The 20,822-nt window shown below is 39.1% G+C and overlaps 1 protein-coding gene across 10 annotated transcripts in view; it reads right to left on the bottom strand.

The window, feature by feature from the left end:
• Nucleotides 1-18,060, bottom strand: part of KIF1B (kinesin family member 1B) — a 193,135-nt gene extending 175,075 nt beyond the window's left edge. For all 10 annotated transcript variants that reach the window (XM_031962888.1, XM_031962885.1, XM_031962881.1 and 7 more), the window contains exon 1: nucleotides 17,988-18,060. The gene's annotated coding sequence lies outside the window, so the exon portion shown is untranslated. The remainder of the gene's footprint in view (nucleotides 1-17,987) is intronic.
• Between the last annotated feature and the right edge of the window lie 2,762 nt (nucleotides 18,061-20,822).

Genomic DNA, 20,822 nt, shown 5'->3' on the forward strand with positions numbered 1-20,822 from the left:
TATCAAGTGAGGGTTTTTTCAGTAGGGGGCATATTTGAAGGCAAAAGGAAATGCCCCAGAAGAGAAAGAAAAATTGAAGATAAATGAAAGAATGGGAATGACAGAGTGAGTAATCTAATGAAAGAATAAGCACTTACTGGAATCACTTAAACACAGAGAAAGATTAACCTAGATGTGGAGTAAGGTCACTTCATGTGAGATGGGGGTGAAGAAGGAAATAGAAGGCATGCAAATGACAGAAAATAAAAAAGAGGGGAGAGGAGGGAACACATGGTAAAGACATCAATTTTATCTGTAAAATATGAGACAGGGTTCTGAACTGAAAGAGTAGGGGAAGAGGAATCATGGGAGGTTTGAAGAGAGATGAAAAGTTCTGAAAGAGGGAATAAGAGAGGTATAAAATAGAGATGCTAATGGCAGGGAGGACATAGGTGATTTTGTGTAATAAATTTGTAGAGTACCCAGGCAGAGCAGTTGCATGATTTTATGCATCTTCATTCAGCTATATGTGTGTAAGAGTACAAGTAGAATGATGGAATGCTAAGGCTTGGCTGGACATAAATAATGATAAGATAAAGGGGCAGGGAATCAAGAGAAGAGGACAATATAGAGTTGAAATGGTTCACCACAAGGTCAAACTGGGGAAAAGAGAAGAGAGGGGTTAATGTATGGGACATGGCCTAGGAAAGAATTTAGGGGTCAAGAGGTCATGGTATGGACAAAGAGTAAGATTTTGTAAGGGAAGGCAGAGAGGGGAAAAACCAATGGGTTGTGATCAGAAGAGAGCATTCAGAATTCTTGAACACAAAGATATAAGTGATGGCAAGATCAAGTGTATGATCATCTTTGTGTATGGCTGAGGTGGGAAGGAGTAATAATTCATGGGAAGTGAGGTAGTTGAGGAACTTCATAAGGCCCTTGTGAGGCAGGTGCTATTATTATCCCATCATATGGATTAAATAACTGAGGCACAGAGAGATTGAAGGACTTAACCAGGATCACATAGCTAAAAATTGTCCAATGTCCTATCTGAACTCCAAGTCCACAAGCTATCCACTGTACCTCCTAGCTACATGTCACATTTTAAGCAGATCATTTTTTCAAAAATCTTCAGATTTTGTAATTAATGAGCAAAGTAAAACTGAAATGTAAATGTGAGAAAGCAAATTTGACTTTATGGATGTCATTAACATTTTTAGGGTGAGACTCATATGTGAAACATGACTCTGGAAGTAGATACCTTATTTAGAAGAAACAGGATCAGTAAGAAAAGATAAGGGGGTTAAAAGAGGTAAACATATTCAACATTGCATACTAAGAAGATATAGTCATGTGAAGAAATCCAGCAACAAAAAACTGATAATCAATAAAGGCAGAAATAAACTGACTATACTATAGAGCTCCTGGACAATTAGAGGAAATAGATAAGGAATTAAGAGAACCAGAGAATGAACTTGGCAGAGAGGCTCAACATGATAGTAATAAAAGTATTAAATGATTTGGCCAACTGATGGAATTTTTTCTCTGTAAAAAGCAAAGAAGGTATTATGAGTACAGAAGATAAAGAAAACAATAAGTGGAACTGCTTGCTACCCCTACCTTTCTAGTCTTTTTACAATTTAGCCCCCTCTCCCCTGCACCCTTCTTTCTCACACTCTGAGTCAGTGACACTGAATTATTGTTCCTTACACAAGATACTTCAACTCCATATATCTCTGGATGTCCCCCAGGCCTGGAATGCTCTCCCTTGTCTTCTCAATGAGTTCTTTCAATTCCCAGGAAAAATCCCATCTTTTAAAGGGAGCTTTCTAATTCTTTTTGCAACTAGTGAATAAGTAGATTGAGCTCTAGTATACAGAGTCAAGGAAACCTGAGAGGTCAAATCCAGCTTCAAATAATTTTACAAAAGCTTTAATCCTGGGTGAGACATTTAACATGTCTGCCTCAGTTCCCCCATCTGTAAAATAGGGGTAATAATAGTATCCATATCTCCCAAAGTTGAGAATCAAATGAGAAAACTGGAAAGCCTTTAGTACAGTGCCTGACACATAGTGAGTAGTCATATGTGTTAAGTCATTATTTATTATTAGTCTATGTGATTACTGTCATCTCAATTTATTCTGTCCATAGCTGGTTTGTGCATAGTTATTTATGCTATGAGGTCTTTGTATCCCTAGCCATTAGCACAGTGCCTGGCACACAGTGGATGCTTAATTAATTTTTAATGATTTGAATCACCAACTATTCTAAACCTGATGCTAAACATCAACAGAGAAGAGTAACTTTCTAAAATATAAATAATGGAAACCTGGGAGAAGTGACCACTTAATTTTATGATTTGTGATAAAAAGATAAGTTAACTTCGTCTCACATGCACTCTAGATTTCAGAACAGATTTCAAAGGATTGAGAAGAAAGATGTTTACTCTCATGAAGTAAAATTCTGCAGGGGATCTAAGTTCATAAGAGATGGCAAGCATTCTAGAACAAAACCCGAAGAAACAAAGAGAAATAAGTCCAGTGAGAAGGGGGAAAAAAACTAATTTGGATATATATGGAAATCACTGACCAACTTGAATTTTAAAAGAAATGTACAGAACACGGCAGCAGGGAGATGGAGCCAAAATATCAGAGAAGCAGGAAGCAGTAAAATACACTCCTCCAAATTCTCCTCCCTCCTCCAAATTCTTCCAAAAAAACAGACATATAACCAAATCCCTAAAAGGAAATTTTTTCTAAGTCAAAATGAGAAATTTTTCCAATCTTGATCAGTATGAGACAGAGAAAGAATGCGTAGATACTGGGGGTGGATTCTGACCAGGAGCATGCCTGAGGAGCCCCTCTGGTGCAAGAAAAGACTGCACTAGAGAAATAGGAGGAAATAGGAAGAAGAGAATAGATTAAGGGAAGAATTAGTCCTCAGAAGAACAAATTTTAACAATGGGTGTACAAAATATTTCAAGTTCTCTTCCAGATGGCAAAAAAATTGGAATCTGATGGGGTATCTATCAATTGGGAATAGCTAAACTAATAATTATGGTACATAGATGCAACAGAATACTTTTGAGCTATTAAAAATAAACAGAATGGTTTCAGAAAAACCTGGAAGACCTGTATGAACTGATTCAGAGAGAGATGAACAGAACCAGGAGAAATATTTATAGAATGACAATGTGGCAAAAACACTGAAAGCTTTGGAACTTGGATTTATCTAGGACAATTATGATTTTAAAGGACTAATGATGAAACATACTATCCACGTCCTGAAAAAGAAGTGAAAGATTAAATGTAGAGAGCAATATATATATATTTTTGACAAGTAAATGCAGAAATCTGTTTTCTTTGACATATATATTTGTCACAAGGGTTTGGTTTTTGTCTTTTTCAACTGGGAAGGATAGAGGAAAGGGAGAAAAGAATAATTTTTACTGACTGAAAATATGTATATATGTGTTTTGTGTGTGTATCATTTTTAAAAAGAAGATGGAGATAGGATCAAGCCATAAAGGATAAATATGAACTATGAGGGGTCTTATATGAATAAGCACAAGAGATAAAGCTATGAGGAATGCTAGAATTACTTGGTTTTTTTTCCTCTAATTTTTTCCCTCTTTTTGATCTGATCTTGAGCATGATAATTGTGGAAATATGTTTAGAAGAATTCTACATGTTTAACTTATATTGGATTACTTGCTGTCTGGGGGAAGGGGGAGGTGGGGAAAAGAATGGAAGGGGAGAGAGGGAGGAAGGAAAATATGGAACACAAGGGTTTTCAAGGGTGAATGTTGAAAACTATCTTTGCATGTATTTTTTAAAATAAAAAACTATTATAAAAAAGAGAAAACTAAAGATAGTAAGTAGGGGTTTGGCTGTTTTTGTTTTTGTTTTTGTTTAAGGAACAAAGAAGAGTATTTGAAAGGGGTAGAATCACTGCTGAAATTGGATGAAATAATGATGACAGAAGACAGAGAGAATGTAGAAGTACTCAATTCTTATTTAGGTTCTTAGGTCAAGGAAGATGGCTTTTGGACAGAATGAAAATAAGTAATAAGAAATTAATGGTCAAAATAAGTAAGCAGATAAGATAAGTGAGAGAACACTTCACTGCTCCTGATGAATCCTATTCATGTCAGAGATGACCTACATTTCCAGGGTACCAAAAGAACTGGAAGATGTGCTGATGGAGTTACAGGCAGTATGATTTAAAAGACTCGAGAGACAAGAAAACAGGGCAAATGTCTCAGTTTTTTAAAAGGGAAAAATAGTAGTTTTCAAACTCCAGGTCAGTAAACTTTGATTCCTGACAAAATTCCACCTTAAAGTATCATATTGGCCAAGCCAAGAAAACACCAAAGAGTACAAAGTATTCAGGAGACAGTGGTCAACAGTGTCCCGAGTCGTCTTCACAGAAATCAATAAAAGAGAAAAGACACCCTCAGAATTGATTGTTGGTAACTTGATGGAGTACTTTCAGTTTGGCAATTAGGCCTGAAGCCACATTATCAGTCATAAGCATAAATAAACATTTTTTTAAAAATTATAATAGCACTTATGTAGCATTTTGAAGTTTACAAAGTACTATACTTATGTAATCTTAATTTTATCTCTTACCACTCTGTGAGATAGGTGCTATTATGATCTCCATTTTACAGTTGAGGAAACTAAGGCACAAACAAGTTAAATTATGTGCCTAGGGTCACCTAGCTAGTTTGTGTCTGATCTGGGATTTGAACATAAATATATTTTTAAAAATTTTCAATAGTATTTTATTTTTCAAAATACATGCAAAGATAAATTTCAACATTCAACTTTGCAAAACCTCAAGTTCCAAATTTTTCTCCCTCCCTCTCCCTTTTTCCCCCTCCCCAACATAGCAAGCAATCCAATATAGGTTAAAAATGTGCAATTCTGGGGCAGCTAGATGATGCAGTGAATACAGCACCAGCCCTGAGTCAGGAGAACCTGAGTTCAAATCAGACTTCGGACACTTAACACCTATTAGCTGTGAGACCCTGGGGAAGTCACTTAACCCCAATAACTTCAAAAAACAACAATAACAATGTGCAATTCTTCTAAACATATTTACATATTCAGCATGCTGCTCAAAAAAAAAAAAAACATCAAAAGGGGGGAAAAGAAAGAAAAAAAGGTAAACATAAAACAATTTTTTAAAGGTGGAAAAACTATGCTTTGATCCACATTCAATCCTCATAGTTCTCTCTCTAGATGTGGATGGCTCTTTCCATCACAAATCTTTTGGAACTGCTTTGAACGACCTCATTGTTGAAAAGAACCAATCCCATCACAGTTGATCATCACATAATCTTATTACTGTGAACAATTGAACACATATATTCCTGACTCCAAAACCTGAGCTCTTACGTAGTACTTTGTATGTAGCAGGAATGGGGAAAAGTCAAAAATTAGAGAGAAATGGAGGGATAATTATGGAGGCAATCTACCAGAGAATGGAGGTGCTAATAAAAAAGACTTCAAGAGAAGATTGAGAATGATTACTATGGAGAGTGTAATGGATAGAAACCCTTTGAGAATCACTAGTATCAAAGAGTTCTCCAGTCAACCAATCTGGCAATGAACTTCCATAAATTTACCTCAACTTGGTCACTGGGCAAGAAATATATAGCCCCTTCTTTGGAGCCATTTTCTGAAATATTTTCAGATAAATACAACCTGCCAGAATTTGTGTTTCACTAGCATGGATTTTGAGAAACAGATTACCTCCATTCTACAATGAAGCATTCAAGTAGGATTTTTGTAATGTTTTCAAAGCTGGTTTAAAAAAATGTGTATATGTATGTGTATATGTGCCTATATATTTCAAGTCTTATTTTAAAAAATGTTTATAATGATCATGGAACATATATAAATAAATATATATCTTATATATAAAATTTTTTAAAATAAGACTTGAAATAAACAACAAAGGGGAAAATATACTCTTTGGTCCATAAGAGAATTAAGCAGTCCAATCTTACCTATCTGGCCCAAAATATTATTTAAAAGAAATTTAGGGATGTGAGTGCATACCTCTAGTTAATGCAACTATGAACTAATTCTCAATAAAGGCAACTTCCTCTACCAGTGTAGGTCTATCTCTCTTCTACAACTCAGAATCTAGGAAAGTTGCCTATAGCACTGAAAGATTGAATAGAATTATAGATCTAGAGTTGGAAGGGATCATCTAATTCAATCCTTTCATTTTACAAATACGGAATATGAAGCCTAGGAAGTTTAAGTAACTTGTTCAAGTTAAGTAACTTGTTCATCCAGGTATCACGTGACAGAGTCATAATCTGAACCCAAGTCTTTTGACTTCAGAGTCTGTGTGGTTTCCATTGTACCACCACCAACGCTTAACAGCTTGTAAGTGTTACAAATAAGACTGGTCTTCTAGAGTCTGAGGTTTGGTCTCTAAACTATCTTTTACATTCCTTTAGTAGTTTCCCTGAACATAAGTCATATTTACTCAATGAAAACTAAAACTAGTGCATAGTTCTTGTGTTACTTTTATATCTCCCACAGTGTCTTAGGTAGTTGATTATTTATTTTTGGCATTTTAACAGTTTTTCAATTTTGACTTCTGAAAAGTTAATTCTCTTTGTTTCTTATCTAGATATAATACATATTTATAACACTGGATCCTAATGCTAAAATATCTAAAACCTAATATATTTACCATATCACCTTCATGGAGATTATTTTAAGATTAACAAATTTTGAATAGTTGAAAGACATCAAGTTGATTTCTAGTCTTTATTCCATTATCAGCTCTCTCTATCTATGTAGATGACTTTAGACAAACTGCTCAATTTCTATGAATCCATTTTCAGACTGCAAAATCAGGAATAATCATTTGTGGAATAGAAAAGGAAGGGTTCAGGCAGTTAGGTGGTGCAGTGGATAGAGCCCCAGCCCTTAAGTCAGGAGGACCTGAGTTCAAATCCAGCCTCAGACACAATACTTACTAGCTGTGTGACTGGACAAGCAAGCCACTTAACCCCAACTGCCTGGCCAAAAAGAAAGAAAGAAAGAAAGAAAAAGAAAAGGAAGAGTTCACATAAAGAAGAAATGTATGGAAGTTTTATGAACTGTCTAATATTGCACAAATATAAGGATTTCTTGACATTAATGTGAAGTATTTTAGATATTCTTAATTGGAAAAAACTAATAAGGATCTATAGAAGTGAGACATATGAAGCAGTTGGGCACATAGCAAGTAAGTTGATTTCTTTAGCTTTAAATTATTTTTAAAGGAATGTAATAAGCTTATTTTTTGTCAATTTATCATTAATACTATTTTTTAAACTTAATCATCTTAAATAATAAAACTATTCACCTAAAAAATGTATTACAAATTATATGGAGATAAGATACCCTAGTAAGAATTTATTTCCTTGAATGTAAACTGTTTGCATTTTTGTTTTTCTTTCTGGGTTATTTTTACTTTCTGAATCTAATTCTCCCTGTGCAACAAGAAAACTGTTTGGTTCTGCACACATACATTGTATCTAGGATATACTATAACATATTCAACATATATAGGACTGCTTGCCATCTAGGGAAGGGGATGGAGGGTGGGAGGGAAAAATCAGAACAGAAGTGAGTGCAAGGGATAATGTTGTAAAAAAATTACCCTGGCATGGGTTCTGTCAATAAAAAGTTATTATAATAAAAAAAAAGAATTTATTTCTTCTTTGTTCTTTGGTAATAAGATACAATAGTAAGAAATTTTTAAAATTACTATTTATATTATTCAACTGAAAAGTTACAAGGTTTATCTCTCTCTAGATACAGTAAAAGTATAATACCATGTGCACACGTATACATAGACACACATACAATTTCTGAAGTTTCAAAGGGATGCTCAATCTAACCATTTATATCACAATCTACATGCCCATTTTCAGTTCAATTCACTGCTACTTTGACCATTTTCCTCACATATCATTTCAAACCATAAGAAATCAAAATGAAACATGGCTTAGAATTACTCTAATCATTTGGCTTTTATCTTATCCCAATTCTGATCTCATGACACTTTCCTTTGAAGATCAGAAAAATCTGATCCTTATCAAGTCCTTAAAACACGTATAAGAAAAATGTAATGTTTGGGAAATAAATGATTGCCTAGTGTGGTACATTAATTAAATATATATATATATATATATATTATATATATATTAATGTAATTAATATAACATTATGGCCCCAACAAAATTATAAAGAGAAAGGAAACATGACAGTAAACAGCAAGTAGGCCTCAGAGTTAGAAAGACTTGGATTCAGGTTTGGCCACCATGAATAAATTCATGTTATCCTGGGCAAGTTATTAGCCTCTCAGAGTTCTGGGTAACTCCAGGGCAGTGGGGTCAAACTTAAATGAAAAGGGTGCCACTAATCCTACACAAGCTGCATATTGACTTAGTTTTAAAATGTTATCCAAGTTTTATTGCACATTTATTTTGTTAAAAATTTTCCCAATTACATTTCAATCTAGTTCAGGCTGAGGTATTACTGGGAGCAAACCTAGTGACTTTGATAACTAGTATGTTCAAGTCACTTTCTACTTTAATTCATCCATTACCTAGGCACTAAAGTGATTTTTCCAAAAGTGGGTCTGATCACATCTGCCTTTCTATCTTTCTCTCTTACTTGCTCTTGAACTCGCACCCATACCCCAGTTCTCCAACCCCTGCCAAGTCAATAAACTCCACTTGCTTCCTGATGCCTCCAGGATAAAATACAAAATGCTTAGTCTGGTATTCAAAGCCCTTTATAACCTTACTCCCTGACATGTACTCTTCAATTCAATGACACTAGTCCTCCAGGATGTTCCACACTGTTCCTCTCAGCTTGAGATATTTTCTCTGGCTGTCCTCCATGCCTGGATTGCTCTCCCTCCTCAATTCTAACTACTGACCTCCCTGGTTTCATTTAAATCCCACTAAAATCCCACCTTCTCTGGGAAGCCTTCTCTAATTCCTCTTAATCCCAGTGCCTCCCCTCTGTTAATTATTTCCTATTCATCCTGCATATAGTTAGCTTTGTATATATTTCTTAGCATGTTGCTTCTCCCATTAGATTGTAAACTCCTTGAAGGCAAAGACTTTTCTTGGATCCCCACGGCTTAACACAGTGCCTGGCACAAAGTAGATGCCTAATAAATGTTGACTGATTCATAGACTATAAACTGTAGGGAAAGTACTAACCTGCACTAATAGGGGGAGTTGACTTGTCCCTATCAAAATCACAGGTCCAATCTCTCTATCTCTATGAAGAATGCAAGGAAAGGTAGAAAACTCTACAAAGTAATTGAAACAGAGGACTAGAACCATACAGAAACTGAAAACTCTACAAGACACAGAGTTAGAACTAGAAGAAACCTTTAATAACTATCTAGACTGGGGAAAGGGAGTCATAACTATGGTCCAATAGGTTCATGCTAAAAATACTTAACTACTTAAGCAGTAAATAATTGCCCAATTATGTTACAAAAATAATATTCCATTGTGAACCAGATTCAAGACTGTTTGTCTGGTGATGGCCCAAATATGCCAAATTTTTGTTAAAAAAAAAAAAAAGACAACATTGAAATTAAATTAAAAATTATGAAAATTCTCTGAAAGGGATGTAGCATCCAAAATATGTAACAACTAACAGATATACACAAACATCTCACTTCTCTACTGATGAATGGTTATATATGTATTTATATTGGTTAATTGTTTGCATATCTTGGATATGCAAGGAGTTGTCTATTGTGATAGCCACCTGTCAGTGGCTGCTGAAGGTCTAACTCAGACCTGTAGAATGGATCTATTCACATGAGAGGATGATATCAATTCAAGGAGATTGAGAGGCAGTTGCTGTTCTCTGACCTCTCTCCTCTTCCCTCTTGCCTCCAATTTATTTCATTCCCAATTCACAAGGAACATCTGCAAAGGCTGCTTTGCAACTTCTTCAACTTTATGATTCACAGCTGTGGAAACTCTCAGAGAACTGGCCTGCCCCTTCACCTAAGTATGGTCCTGAACTATACTATGAAAATACATTTTTAAAATATTATGAAAAAATGCTCCAAGTCAGCAAGGGAAATGCAAATCAAAATGCCCCAAGATATCACCTAACAAGAAGAAAAATTGCATAGATGCATTCTCCAATTGATAAATGGTCAAAGGATATGAACAGACAATTTTCAGATAATGAAATTGAAACTATTTCCACTCATATGAAAGTGTTTCAAATCACTCAGAGAAATGCAAATTAAGACAACTCTGAGATATCACTACACACCTGTCAGATTGGCTAAGATGACAGGAAAAAATTATGATGAATGTTGGAGGGGATGTGGGAAAACTGGGACACTGATGCATTGTTGATGGAGCTGTGAACGAATCCAACCATTCTGGAGAACAATCTGGAATTCTGCCCAAAAAGTTATCAAACTGTGCATACCCTTTGATCCAGCAGTGCTACTACTGGGCTTATACCCCAAAGAGATACAAAAGAAGGGAAGGGGACCTGTATGTGCCAAAATGTTTGTGGCAGCCCTGTTTTGTAGTGGCTAGAAACTGGAAAATGAATAGATGCCCATCAATTGGAGAATGGTAAATTGTGGAACATGAATGTTATGGAATATTATTGTTCTATACAAAATGACCAGCAGGATGAATACAGAGAGGCTTGGAGAGACTTACATGAACTGATGCTAAGTGAAATGAGCAGAACCAGGAGATCATTATATACTTCAACAACAATACTGTATGAGGATGTATTCTGATGGAAGTGGATTTCTTTCACAAAGAGAAGATCTAACTCAGTTCCAACTGATCAATGATGGACAGAAGCAGCTACACCCAAAGAAAGAACACTGGGAAATGAATGTAAACTGTGTGCATTTTTGTTTTTCTTCCTGGGTTATTTTTATCTTCTGAATCCAATTCTTCCTGTGCAATAAGAGAACTGTTCGGTTCTGCTCACATATATTGTATCTAGGATATACTTTGACATATTTAACATGCATAGGACTGCTTGCCATCTGGGGTAAAGGGTGAAGAGAGGAAGGGGAAAAGTCGAAACAGAAATGAGTGCAAGGGTAATGTTGTAAAAAATTACCCAGGCATGGGTTCTGTCAATAAAAAGTTATAATTATTAAAAAAAAAAAAAAGGGAATAGTCAATGTTGGACAGTTGTAAGAAGAAAAGCACATTGGAGCATTGTTGGTGGAAATGTAAATCAGTATAATAATTCAGGAAAGCAATTTGAAATTATGCAAACAAAGTAACTAAAATGCCCATTTGGTCCAGAGATTCCATTACTTAGCTTATATCCCAAGGAGGCAAATCATATTAAGAAGGTCCACATGCACACCAAAATATTTATAGCATCATTTCTTTGTAGTAGCAAAGAACTGGAAACAACATACAAGTCTATCAATGGAGAATGACTAAGTGAATTGATGCACATGAATGTAACATGATGAAAGTAATGATGAATGAGCTGAATTCAGAGAAACATGAAAAAGTCTATATGAAGTGACACAGAATGAAATTATCAAGAAAACAATATATACAATGATTACAACAAAGAAAATGGAAAGAATCCCCCAAAAAAGTTTTTAAATGATTGTTGCAAAATGATAAAGAATAAGCATGGCTCTAACAAAGAAATAATTTGAGAAGTTTTATACACCCCACTCCTTTTCAGAGGTGTAAAGTCCACAAGGACTGTACATGGTATATATTTTCAGACATTTTCTGATATATTGATCATTTATAATGATTATTTTTCATCTTCCTTACTGTCTTTAAAAATGTTATTTGTTGGGGGCAGCTAGGTGGCATAGTGGATAGAGCACCAGCCCTGAAGTCAGGAGGACCTGAGTTCAAATCTGACTTCAGACACTTAACACTTCCTAGATGTCTGACCCTGGGCAAGTCAGTTAATCCCAATTGCCTCAGTAAAAAAAGAAAAGAAAAATTATTTATTACCATATCAATGAAGTATTTTAAGAAAAAATGAAAAACATAAAGTCAAAAGAAGTTGACAGAACTTCAGAGGGACTTAGAAATTCAGAGCAAAAGCATTTTTTTGTTTCATCAGTGTCAATTATTTTAGTTGGTTGGCTTTACTTTGTTAACTAAGGGTGTTAAGATTTTATTCCCTATTATGTATGTATCTTAAGTCTTTGCTTACAATTAAATTTATAATGATAATAATTATATTTACAATAATAAAAAACTGCTTTCTTTTTAATTCCAAAAAGAAAATGCATTAAACTAGATTGGTTAGAAATTGGGACTTCGGCAAGAAAATATCAACTATTCACTAAAGTGTTTTAAATAGCTTCCTTTTCAAAAGAAAATAGACCATTATAGTAATTTTAGTAAAAAATAAAAGTACTTTCCTTTTTCTTATTTAACAATAATGGACATATAATCCTTCTGATTTTATACTTCTTTGATAATAACATTAATGATGGTTATCCTGTACAATTGTTACAAAGAATAATACACTACAACTTACTCATATACACCACTGTCCTCTGGGTAATCTAAAACTTTAACTCTTTATAGACTGGCATTTCATGCTTTACAATCATAAGCATCACCAAAAGAATACTGAATTGGATGGGTCATGTAGCACAAACAAAGAATAATTGATGGAGGGAAAGTCCTGTGTTCCATTGAAATTCCCTTGAAACAATTCATTCCAAGTCAAAGGGTATAAAAAAGGAAGGCTCCACCCACCCACCCCACTGCCAGTATGATAGATGGAGTCTGTGAGTATTTGCAGGAGGATATGGACAAGAGTATTGATGAATAAGATGAATTTAGCCATACACTGATGGATATTTAGCAAAGTAAAGATTGCCATAAAAAAGACAGTTAACGACAGAGTAATTTCATTCCCTTTTGAAGATATTCTTATCAAAACCTAACCACAGGTAAATCTGACTAAAGTAAAAGTCCTTGGGGGTGGGAGAAAAGTGGCGAGGGGGAGGGAGGAGGAAGAAGACTCCTGATAGATCCTTTTTTGTCATTTATTTTTTGTCACAAAAAATGTATCCTTGGGTTAAAGGTCTGATAGTTTGACAAATCAAATAGCTTGCTATTCTGCTTTTAATAACCACAATATTTTAGAGCAGAATAAGACAGAATTCTCTATTCAGTGGGGCTCAAACCATTTCTAAGCATGAGATTAAAAATTCTTGCATTTTAGAAATCAAGTTAATTTGAACTGAAAGGAGCTAAAGAAAATTATACAAAATGCAAAAGTAATAGGAGATCTTATTTATTGGAATACAGGCAAATATTCAATCGATGAATTCTGATCGACCACATTGGTGGGTATTGAGGCAGCTAAGTGATTCAGTGGATAAAGTGGAGTCAGGAAGAACAGAGTTCAAGTGCTACTCCTGACAATTATTAGGCGTATGATCCTGGGGACCAGTCACAAACTCCATTTACTTTAATCCAATGAAGAAGAAAAGGACAAACCATTCTAATATCTTTGCCAAGAAAACCCTATGGAAAGTAGACATGATTAAAGACCACAAACAACCATATAGGTACTTCTTCCAATGGTATAAAATCCAATCCTTGCATACCTTCTTATCTACAGGATTCATAAATCTTCTACAGGGGATCTTATCCAACATGTTGAATGTCTTCAATTAATACAAAACAAATCTATTCCCTGCTATATACATTTTTCTAAGTTTGAATATCCATATGCTTAATTTAAATATGAAGCATAATATAAATCATTAAGCATTGCAGAGGCCACAAAAGTCACATAAGACATAGTCTCCTATGGCTGAATAAATTGTGGTATATGAATATTATGGAATATTACTGTTCTGTAAGAAATGATCAACAGGATGATTTCAGAAAGGCCTGGAGAGACTTACACGAACTGATGCTGAGTGAAATGAGCAGGACCAGGAGATTTATATACTTCAACAACAATACTAGATGATGACCAGTTCTGATGGATCAGGCCATCCTCAGCAACGAGATCAACCAAATCATTTCTAATGGAGCAGTAATGAACTGAACCAGCTATGCCCAGAAAAAGAACTCTGGGAGATGACTAAAAACCATTACATTGAATTCCCAATCCCTATATTTATGCACACCTGCATTTTTGATTTCCTTCACAAGCTAATTGTACAATATTTCAGAGTCTGATTCTTTTTGTACAGCAAAATAACGTTTTGGTCATGTATACTTATTGTGTATCTAAGTTATATTTTAATATATTTAACATCTACTGGTCATCCTGCCATCTAGGGGAGGGGGTGGGGGCGTAAGAGGTGAAAAATTGGAACAAGAGGTTTGGCAATTGTTAATGCTGTAAAGTTACCCATGTATATATCCTGTAAATAAAAGGCTATTAAATTAAAAAAAAAAAAAAAAAAAAAAAAAGACATAGTCTCCTATCTTTGTAGGGGTTTACAATCTAGTTGGGAGAGCAAACTCGGACACAGGCAACAAAAATTATTGCAATTTGGATCACTTTTGGCTAGTTGATGGAAGTAGTAAGGGGTAAAATTCTTAGTTGTTACAGAAAATAGGATGAATAAAAAAGAATGAGTTTGGTCACTTCATTATACAATCTACAAGTGGTAGTCTATACATAAATACCTTGAAGTCTTTACTTAGGCATCCAATATTAATTGATAACAGTCCTAGTGAGATATTTAAAATGGTCACTGCTTCAACTAAGAAGAAATTCTACCTCAGGAAAAAGTTAAGGACACATTTTCATAGACTTTCTGCATGTTAGTCATACTGGTATCAATTTTTTCTAATTTTTCTAACAATCTAATAATTAAAAAATAAAAGGAATTTCTATAAGTTCTTTTGTTTCTGTTCACATTCCTACACAAATTGTAAAAATTCACTGTTGTCCATTAAACAAGACCAATCTTTCAAAGAGACAGTTATAGAATGTAAACTGGAAATGTCCTTAATTTCAAATCCATCAGAAAATAAGCCATGTCAAATAACAAGATATATTTCTTTCAGAAAAAGACCTGTTAAGGTCAGCAACCTTAGGAAGGGGTATATAAGAGAGAACAGAGAAGCCCAATTCTTTATTTTTGTACAGGCCAAGACTATGGTCAGGAAAATAATCTAGAGTGAATCACTTTGCCTTGGAAACACTTTGTTGGCAGACTATTCTTAGGTATTTATTCACTGCATAGATTCAAACTGGAAAACATGAAAGAAAGGAAAAAGAAGGAACTGGATTCATATCTAGTCTTGTAAAGGAAAAAACAGCCAGTTCTAAAACCTGGACACTGTAATCAGCTGGATAAATTTTAGAAAAGTATTTGTCAAGGGATAGGCTTTCACAAATTCCTAAGATTTTGCTGCCTCCATATCTGATTCATAATTCAGCTAACCAGATCTCACATAAAAATAAATAAATAAATGTTGAAAACAGATTAGATGGAATTCTCCAATCATTTTAAAAAACTAATCTATTTTTAAAAACATTTGTGTAATTAGGGGAAACAAAATTATACAGCCAATTTCAAATTGTCACATTTTTAAATCAGTTTGAAAATGATTTAGTATCTACCTGAACTACAATATTGCACAGGAATCTCCAAAACTTTAAAAGGAAGGCTTAAAACCAAAATGATTAAAGTTGTAAGTGCTATTTTTATATAATAAGGTCAGTTATTTAACTGATTTCAAGAAATCCTTTTTTTCTAATAATAATATATTACATAATATATATTAAGAATAATATATAAGAATACATATATAATATATCATGTGATATATATTATATATAAATAAAAACATAGAATATATAATAAGAACACAAAGGCTGGAAGCTGATCTCTCAAGGTCCCATTCCAGCCCAGTGACTGTAGATAACACATGGTGTTTAGTCCTCAACTTAAAATGAAATAATATAAAGGTCTCTGATAATATGAAAGACTAACCTTCCACCATATGATCAATTGGTAATCTAATTTTCTTTAGATAATCAACTATTATTCTAACCAAACCACAAAACATGTCAGACTTTACTGTTTATCTGAATACTGAGTAAAGATTTAAATCAGAATTATGCTACAGAAACAAAATGGCACCCTTTTCCTAAAATCGAAGATGATACATCTCAAAGGTTGCCACATGCTAAAGATTGCACTTCCATTTAAAGATATGACAGGTACTCAGAAACATAGGATGACACAAAGCAGTATGTGTAATAAGTGAAGCAGCCACCTAAAAGATCCCCTGTGGGCAGTCTAACTCAAGATTACATAAAAATAGCTAATGACCATAGTTATAATGGTGGACCAAGCCCCCATTATCAGAGTATTTTTATTTAACATTCACAGTTATAGAACCTTTAAAGATAAGCAAAATATGCTGAATCAAGTACCTACCAGGATTAATCTTAGCACAAATCCTATTTGCTCGCAAATATCTTTAGGCAAGCCCACTCAATAACACATCATATCTTATGCTAAAGCAAAAGAGAAATCTTGAGGGCAGTTCAGATTTGTAGCCAATTTTACAATTCACCAATGAAAAAATATGACCTGAAAGCTCAATTCTACTTTTAAGAAATGGACTGTATTGTTCTGTTTTATATGAACAATGACTAGTCTACTCCAGCAGCCGCCCAACCCCCACAACTTGGCCTCTAATGCAACCAGTCACCCTGAAAGCAGCCAGGGCTGTCATTCCGTACCTTCCAGCAGCCCGGACTTGGATCCTAAAGGATTGTCAGATCATCCTCCCAATATGGCTGCCATGGTAATTCTATTCTGTGAATACAGAGACTACCTACATACAGCCTTTACCACATCTGGACATTACTAAATAAGATCCTTCCTTTTCAGGCTCTCTCCTCTTTCGAGCCTTCAAACCTTTAGTTTTTCCTTTCCCATTCGGTGTCTCTTATTTCATCGGTGGTCTCAGAAAAAGGAATAATTACAAGGCTCCCAATTGGAGCCTTGAATGACAGCAAAAACCTAAAAAACTGAGAGTGCAAGGTTTCCAGACGAAAAAGTCGCCTTTCTATCCAAAGAGTAGACAAGACTCGGAACCTTCCCCCATGCCCTCTGAAAATAAATTAACCAGTTTCTCCGTGAGCCATTGGAAAGTACCACCAGAAGAATCCTGGCATCCAGCTGCCCAGAGATCAAGTTAGTCCCCATCAGCACCTTGGAGGTCGGAGCAACAAAAACACGGTGGGCCTGGTGCCTTGCAAGAAAGGAGAGTAAACAACAGGGGGAAAGGGAATCAAATCCACAATCAAAGCCCTAAGTTGCTAACCCAGGCAAAGAACCACTGCGAGGAGGGGCAGCGCGCTAACCACTCGTCCGAGGAAATCATAAACCGGATTCCCTTCGGTGCGGAGGGAGGGAAAAAGAGAGAAGCGGGGCAAGGGGAGGTGGCGGGGAGACGGGGGTGGAGGAAGGGAGGGTAACAGGGGGAGAAAAGAGAAAAAAAGAAAGAGGAAGGGGGTAGAGAGAAAGGGAAGAAGGAAAGAAAGGGAGGGAGGGAGGATGAGAGGAAGGGAGAAGTCCATTTGATCTCCCTGCAATACCAGCTGTCAGAGGGGAAAGGATGCCCAGAAGCTTCCCTGATTCCACCCCCACCCCCACACACCAAGTGGGGTCCACCTCCCTCCGGATCCCCTAAGAATTGGGGGAAGTGGTGGAGGGGGGGGACGCTGGGCAGGCTGGGGGGAGGGAGGGTTCGCCCGAATTCCTGGCCTGTCAATCGCCACTAAAGCGTCCCCCGCCCTCAGTCCTTTCTGGGCGCTCCCCTTCTCTCGGCCCCAGCTGCCCGCGCCGCGCGCCCCCTCCCCTCTCTCCCCCGGGGCCGCGCGCCCCTTCCCCTCGCCTCCCTCCCCTCCCCCGGGGCCGCGCGCCCCCTTCCTGCTCCCCGGCCCCCAACGGCCCCCTCCGAGTCCTCCCCCCGGCCTCACCTCAGGACCAGCGCCGAGCCGGGCGTGGGCGCAGCGGAGAGGCGGGAGGAGGAGAGCGAGCAGCGGCAGCCGCAGTCAGCAGGAGCCGGGTCGGACAGCGAAGGCGCGCCGCAGCACCGCCCAGAGAGGAGCCGCCGCCTGGGGCTGCAGCCGGAGAGCGCGTCGGCCCGAGCCCGTCATGGCGAGGCGCGGCCCCGCATCCCAGGGGCGACACGGGGGCACCGAGGGAGGCAGGGACGCGGGGTGCGGGGGGCTGCGACTCCCACGGCGGCCGCGGTCACACTGGCCCGGCTGAGGCGGCGGGCGGCGGGCGGCGAAGGCGACAGCGGCGGATCCGCCCCAAGCCCCGCCCCGCCCCCGCTCCCTGCAGCCGCCAGCACCGCCCCCACCCTCTGGGCGCGTCACGGGATCCGCCTCCCAGCCCGAGAGACTGGCACCGCCTCCAGCCAATGAGGAGCCAGAATCCGAGGCGTTCCGAGCCTATAGGAGCAAAGGCGGGCCGGAGCAGGGGCGGGGGGCCGCTAGAGGGGCGAAAATTCTCGGGGACACCCACACAGCGCACCCTGGTGGCCCGGGAGCCCGCGGGGAAGGTACCCAGAGGGAGGAGGACCTGCTGGGCCTTTGCTAAAGGTCATCTCGTCTATGCAGCCCGACCCACGAGCCGGCCTAGAACAGCCGGACCCTCGCCGGCCGCCGGGCCCCGCTCCAGGTCCTGAGTCACGGGGCGCGGAGAGGGATCGAGCTCCCGGCGCTGGGCCCGGCGAGCTCGGCGGGTCACCCATCCCTCCCGCGGGCCTGAGCACGCATCCCCCCCTTAGCACGCCTGCAGGGCCCGCGCTTCGGCCCAGCCCGAGGCCTGTCAGCTCCGGGGGCTGCCGAGGAGCCTCACGCGCCCCCTCTCCCTCCCCGCCCCTCCTCCTGCCACCCCGGGGGCCAGAGCACGAATCCCCCCTTAGCACGCCTGTGGGCCGAGGCCTGTCAGCTCCGGGGGCTGCCGAGGAGCCTCACGCGCCCCCTCTCCCTCCCCGCCCCTCCTCCTGCCACCCCGGGGGCCAGAGCACGAATCCCCCGTTAGCACGCCTGTGGGCCGAGGCCTGTCAGCTCCGGGGGCTGCCGAGGAGCCTCACGCGCCCCCTCTCCCTCCCCGCCCCTCCTCCTGCCACCCCGGGGGCCAGAGCACGAATCCCCCGTTAGCACGCCTGTGGGCCGAGGCCTGTCAGCTCCGGGGGCTGCCGAGGAGCCTCACGCGCCCCCTCTCCCTCCCCGCCCCTCCTCCTGCCACCCCGGGGGCCAGAGCACGAATCCCCCCTTAGCACGCCTGTGGGCCGAGGCCTGTCAGCTCCGGGGGCTCCTGAGGAGCCTCCCGCGCCCCCTCCCCGCCCCTCCTCCTGCCACCCCGGGGGCTCTCCCGCTCCGTGGTTTCCAGGCCGCTCTAAGCGAGCGTTGGTTTAGCCAGTCAGTGGGTAGAAGAGTCACTAGCGCCTCTTGGGTGCCGCGCACTGTGCTAAGCGCTGAAGGCGCAGAGAAAGGCCCAAGCCGCTCATCTGCGGGAGAGGGATTGGTAGCAAACCTCGGCTCGGTCCCGTTTCTCAGGCCACGCTGCTGGACAAAATGGAAACAAAAGGTTGCAGGATCACCTTCCTACAGTGTTTCCTACAGCGTTACTTTGGGGCCTTTCTGTAATGGAAGATTTCTTCAACTTAGTGTTAAAGAAGCGAACTTAACATGTCTTAAGAACGTTAAAAAAAAAAAATAGATGTTTAAAAAAAAAGCTCTCAAGCTGCTCACGGTGTAATTGAGAGGATCAACACGCAAACAACTACGTACAAACAAGCCGTGTACAGGGAAATAATCAAGAGAGGGAAAGCGCCAGACTTAAGGAAGATAGGGAAAGGATGGTTGCGTAAGGTAGGACTTGGGCTCGGACTTGGAGGAAGCCGGGAGGTAAAGAGGATGGAGAGCGTTTCAGGAATGGCGAAAATGCCTGGTATTTAGGGATGGAGTGCAGGGTTGGCGAAACAAGGAGGCAAGTATCCCGGAATTGAAGACTATGCAGTGGGGTGTAAGGAAGTGTGAGAAAATTGCAAAAGTTTGGGCAGGCAGGTTAGGAAGAGGTCCCGAAAGGCCAAAGGCAATACTAAAGAATAAAATACCATCTCAGTCTTAGGAGAGTTAAGGGTAGTTGGGGAGATGACATGCATGAAAAACATTTAGAGTATAGCTCTTTTCGTTCCACAAAGATAAGTAAAAGTTCGTCCTTTCCTTCCAAGAGCAGAGCATTTAATAAAACCTGATAGTCTCCACTATCTTATCTTAGAAGATAATTCCTTGTCAAGGTTCCTCCACTTGTACCCTTGACCCCATCTCAGGAACTCCATTAATTGTTCCTTCTCTTTTATCTTCACTTTCTCCCTCCTCTTCCTCCTTTATATCTAACAAACAACAGTCTCCTCAATCCCTCTCTGGAAAAAACAAAAAACAAACAAACAAACAAAAAACCATAAACCTGCATTCTTGACCCTGCTATATTTTCACAAATGTTCTCTCTGTCTGTCTCTCTCTCTCTCTCTCCTTGTCTATCTGTCTCACGGTCTTCCCCATTTCTTCTTTCTCTCTTTTACCTTTGCTAAACTTCTGAAAAAGAGAAATCCTTATCCATTGTTTCACCACCCACTTCTATCCTTGTTAATGGGCTTCCAACAACCACTCTACTGAAACTGCTGTCTTAATAGCTAGATATAATGACCTTTTCTCAGTTACTTCTCCTCAGCTTCACTGTAGGATTTGACACCTAACAATGCTCTCTTACTGGATCCTTTTTCCTCCCTTGATTTT

This window comes from Sarcophilus harrisii, chromosome 3 (genome assembly GCF_902635505.1).
Source record: "Sarcophilus harrisii chromosome 3, mSarHar1.11, whole genome shotgun sequence".
NCBI classification, from domain to species: Eukaryota; Metazoa; Chordata; class Mammalia; order Dasyuromorphia; family Dasyuridae; genus Sarcophilus; species Sarcophilus harrisii.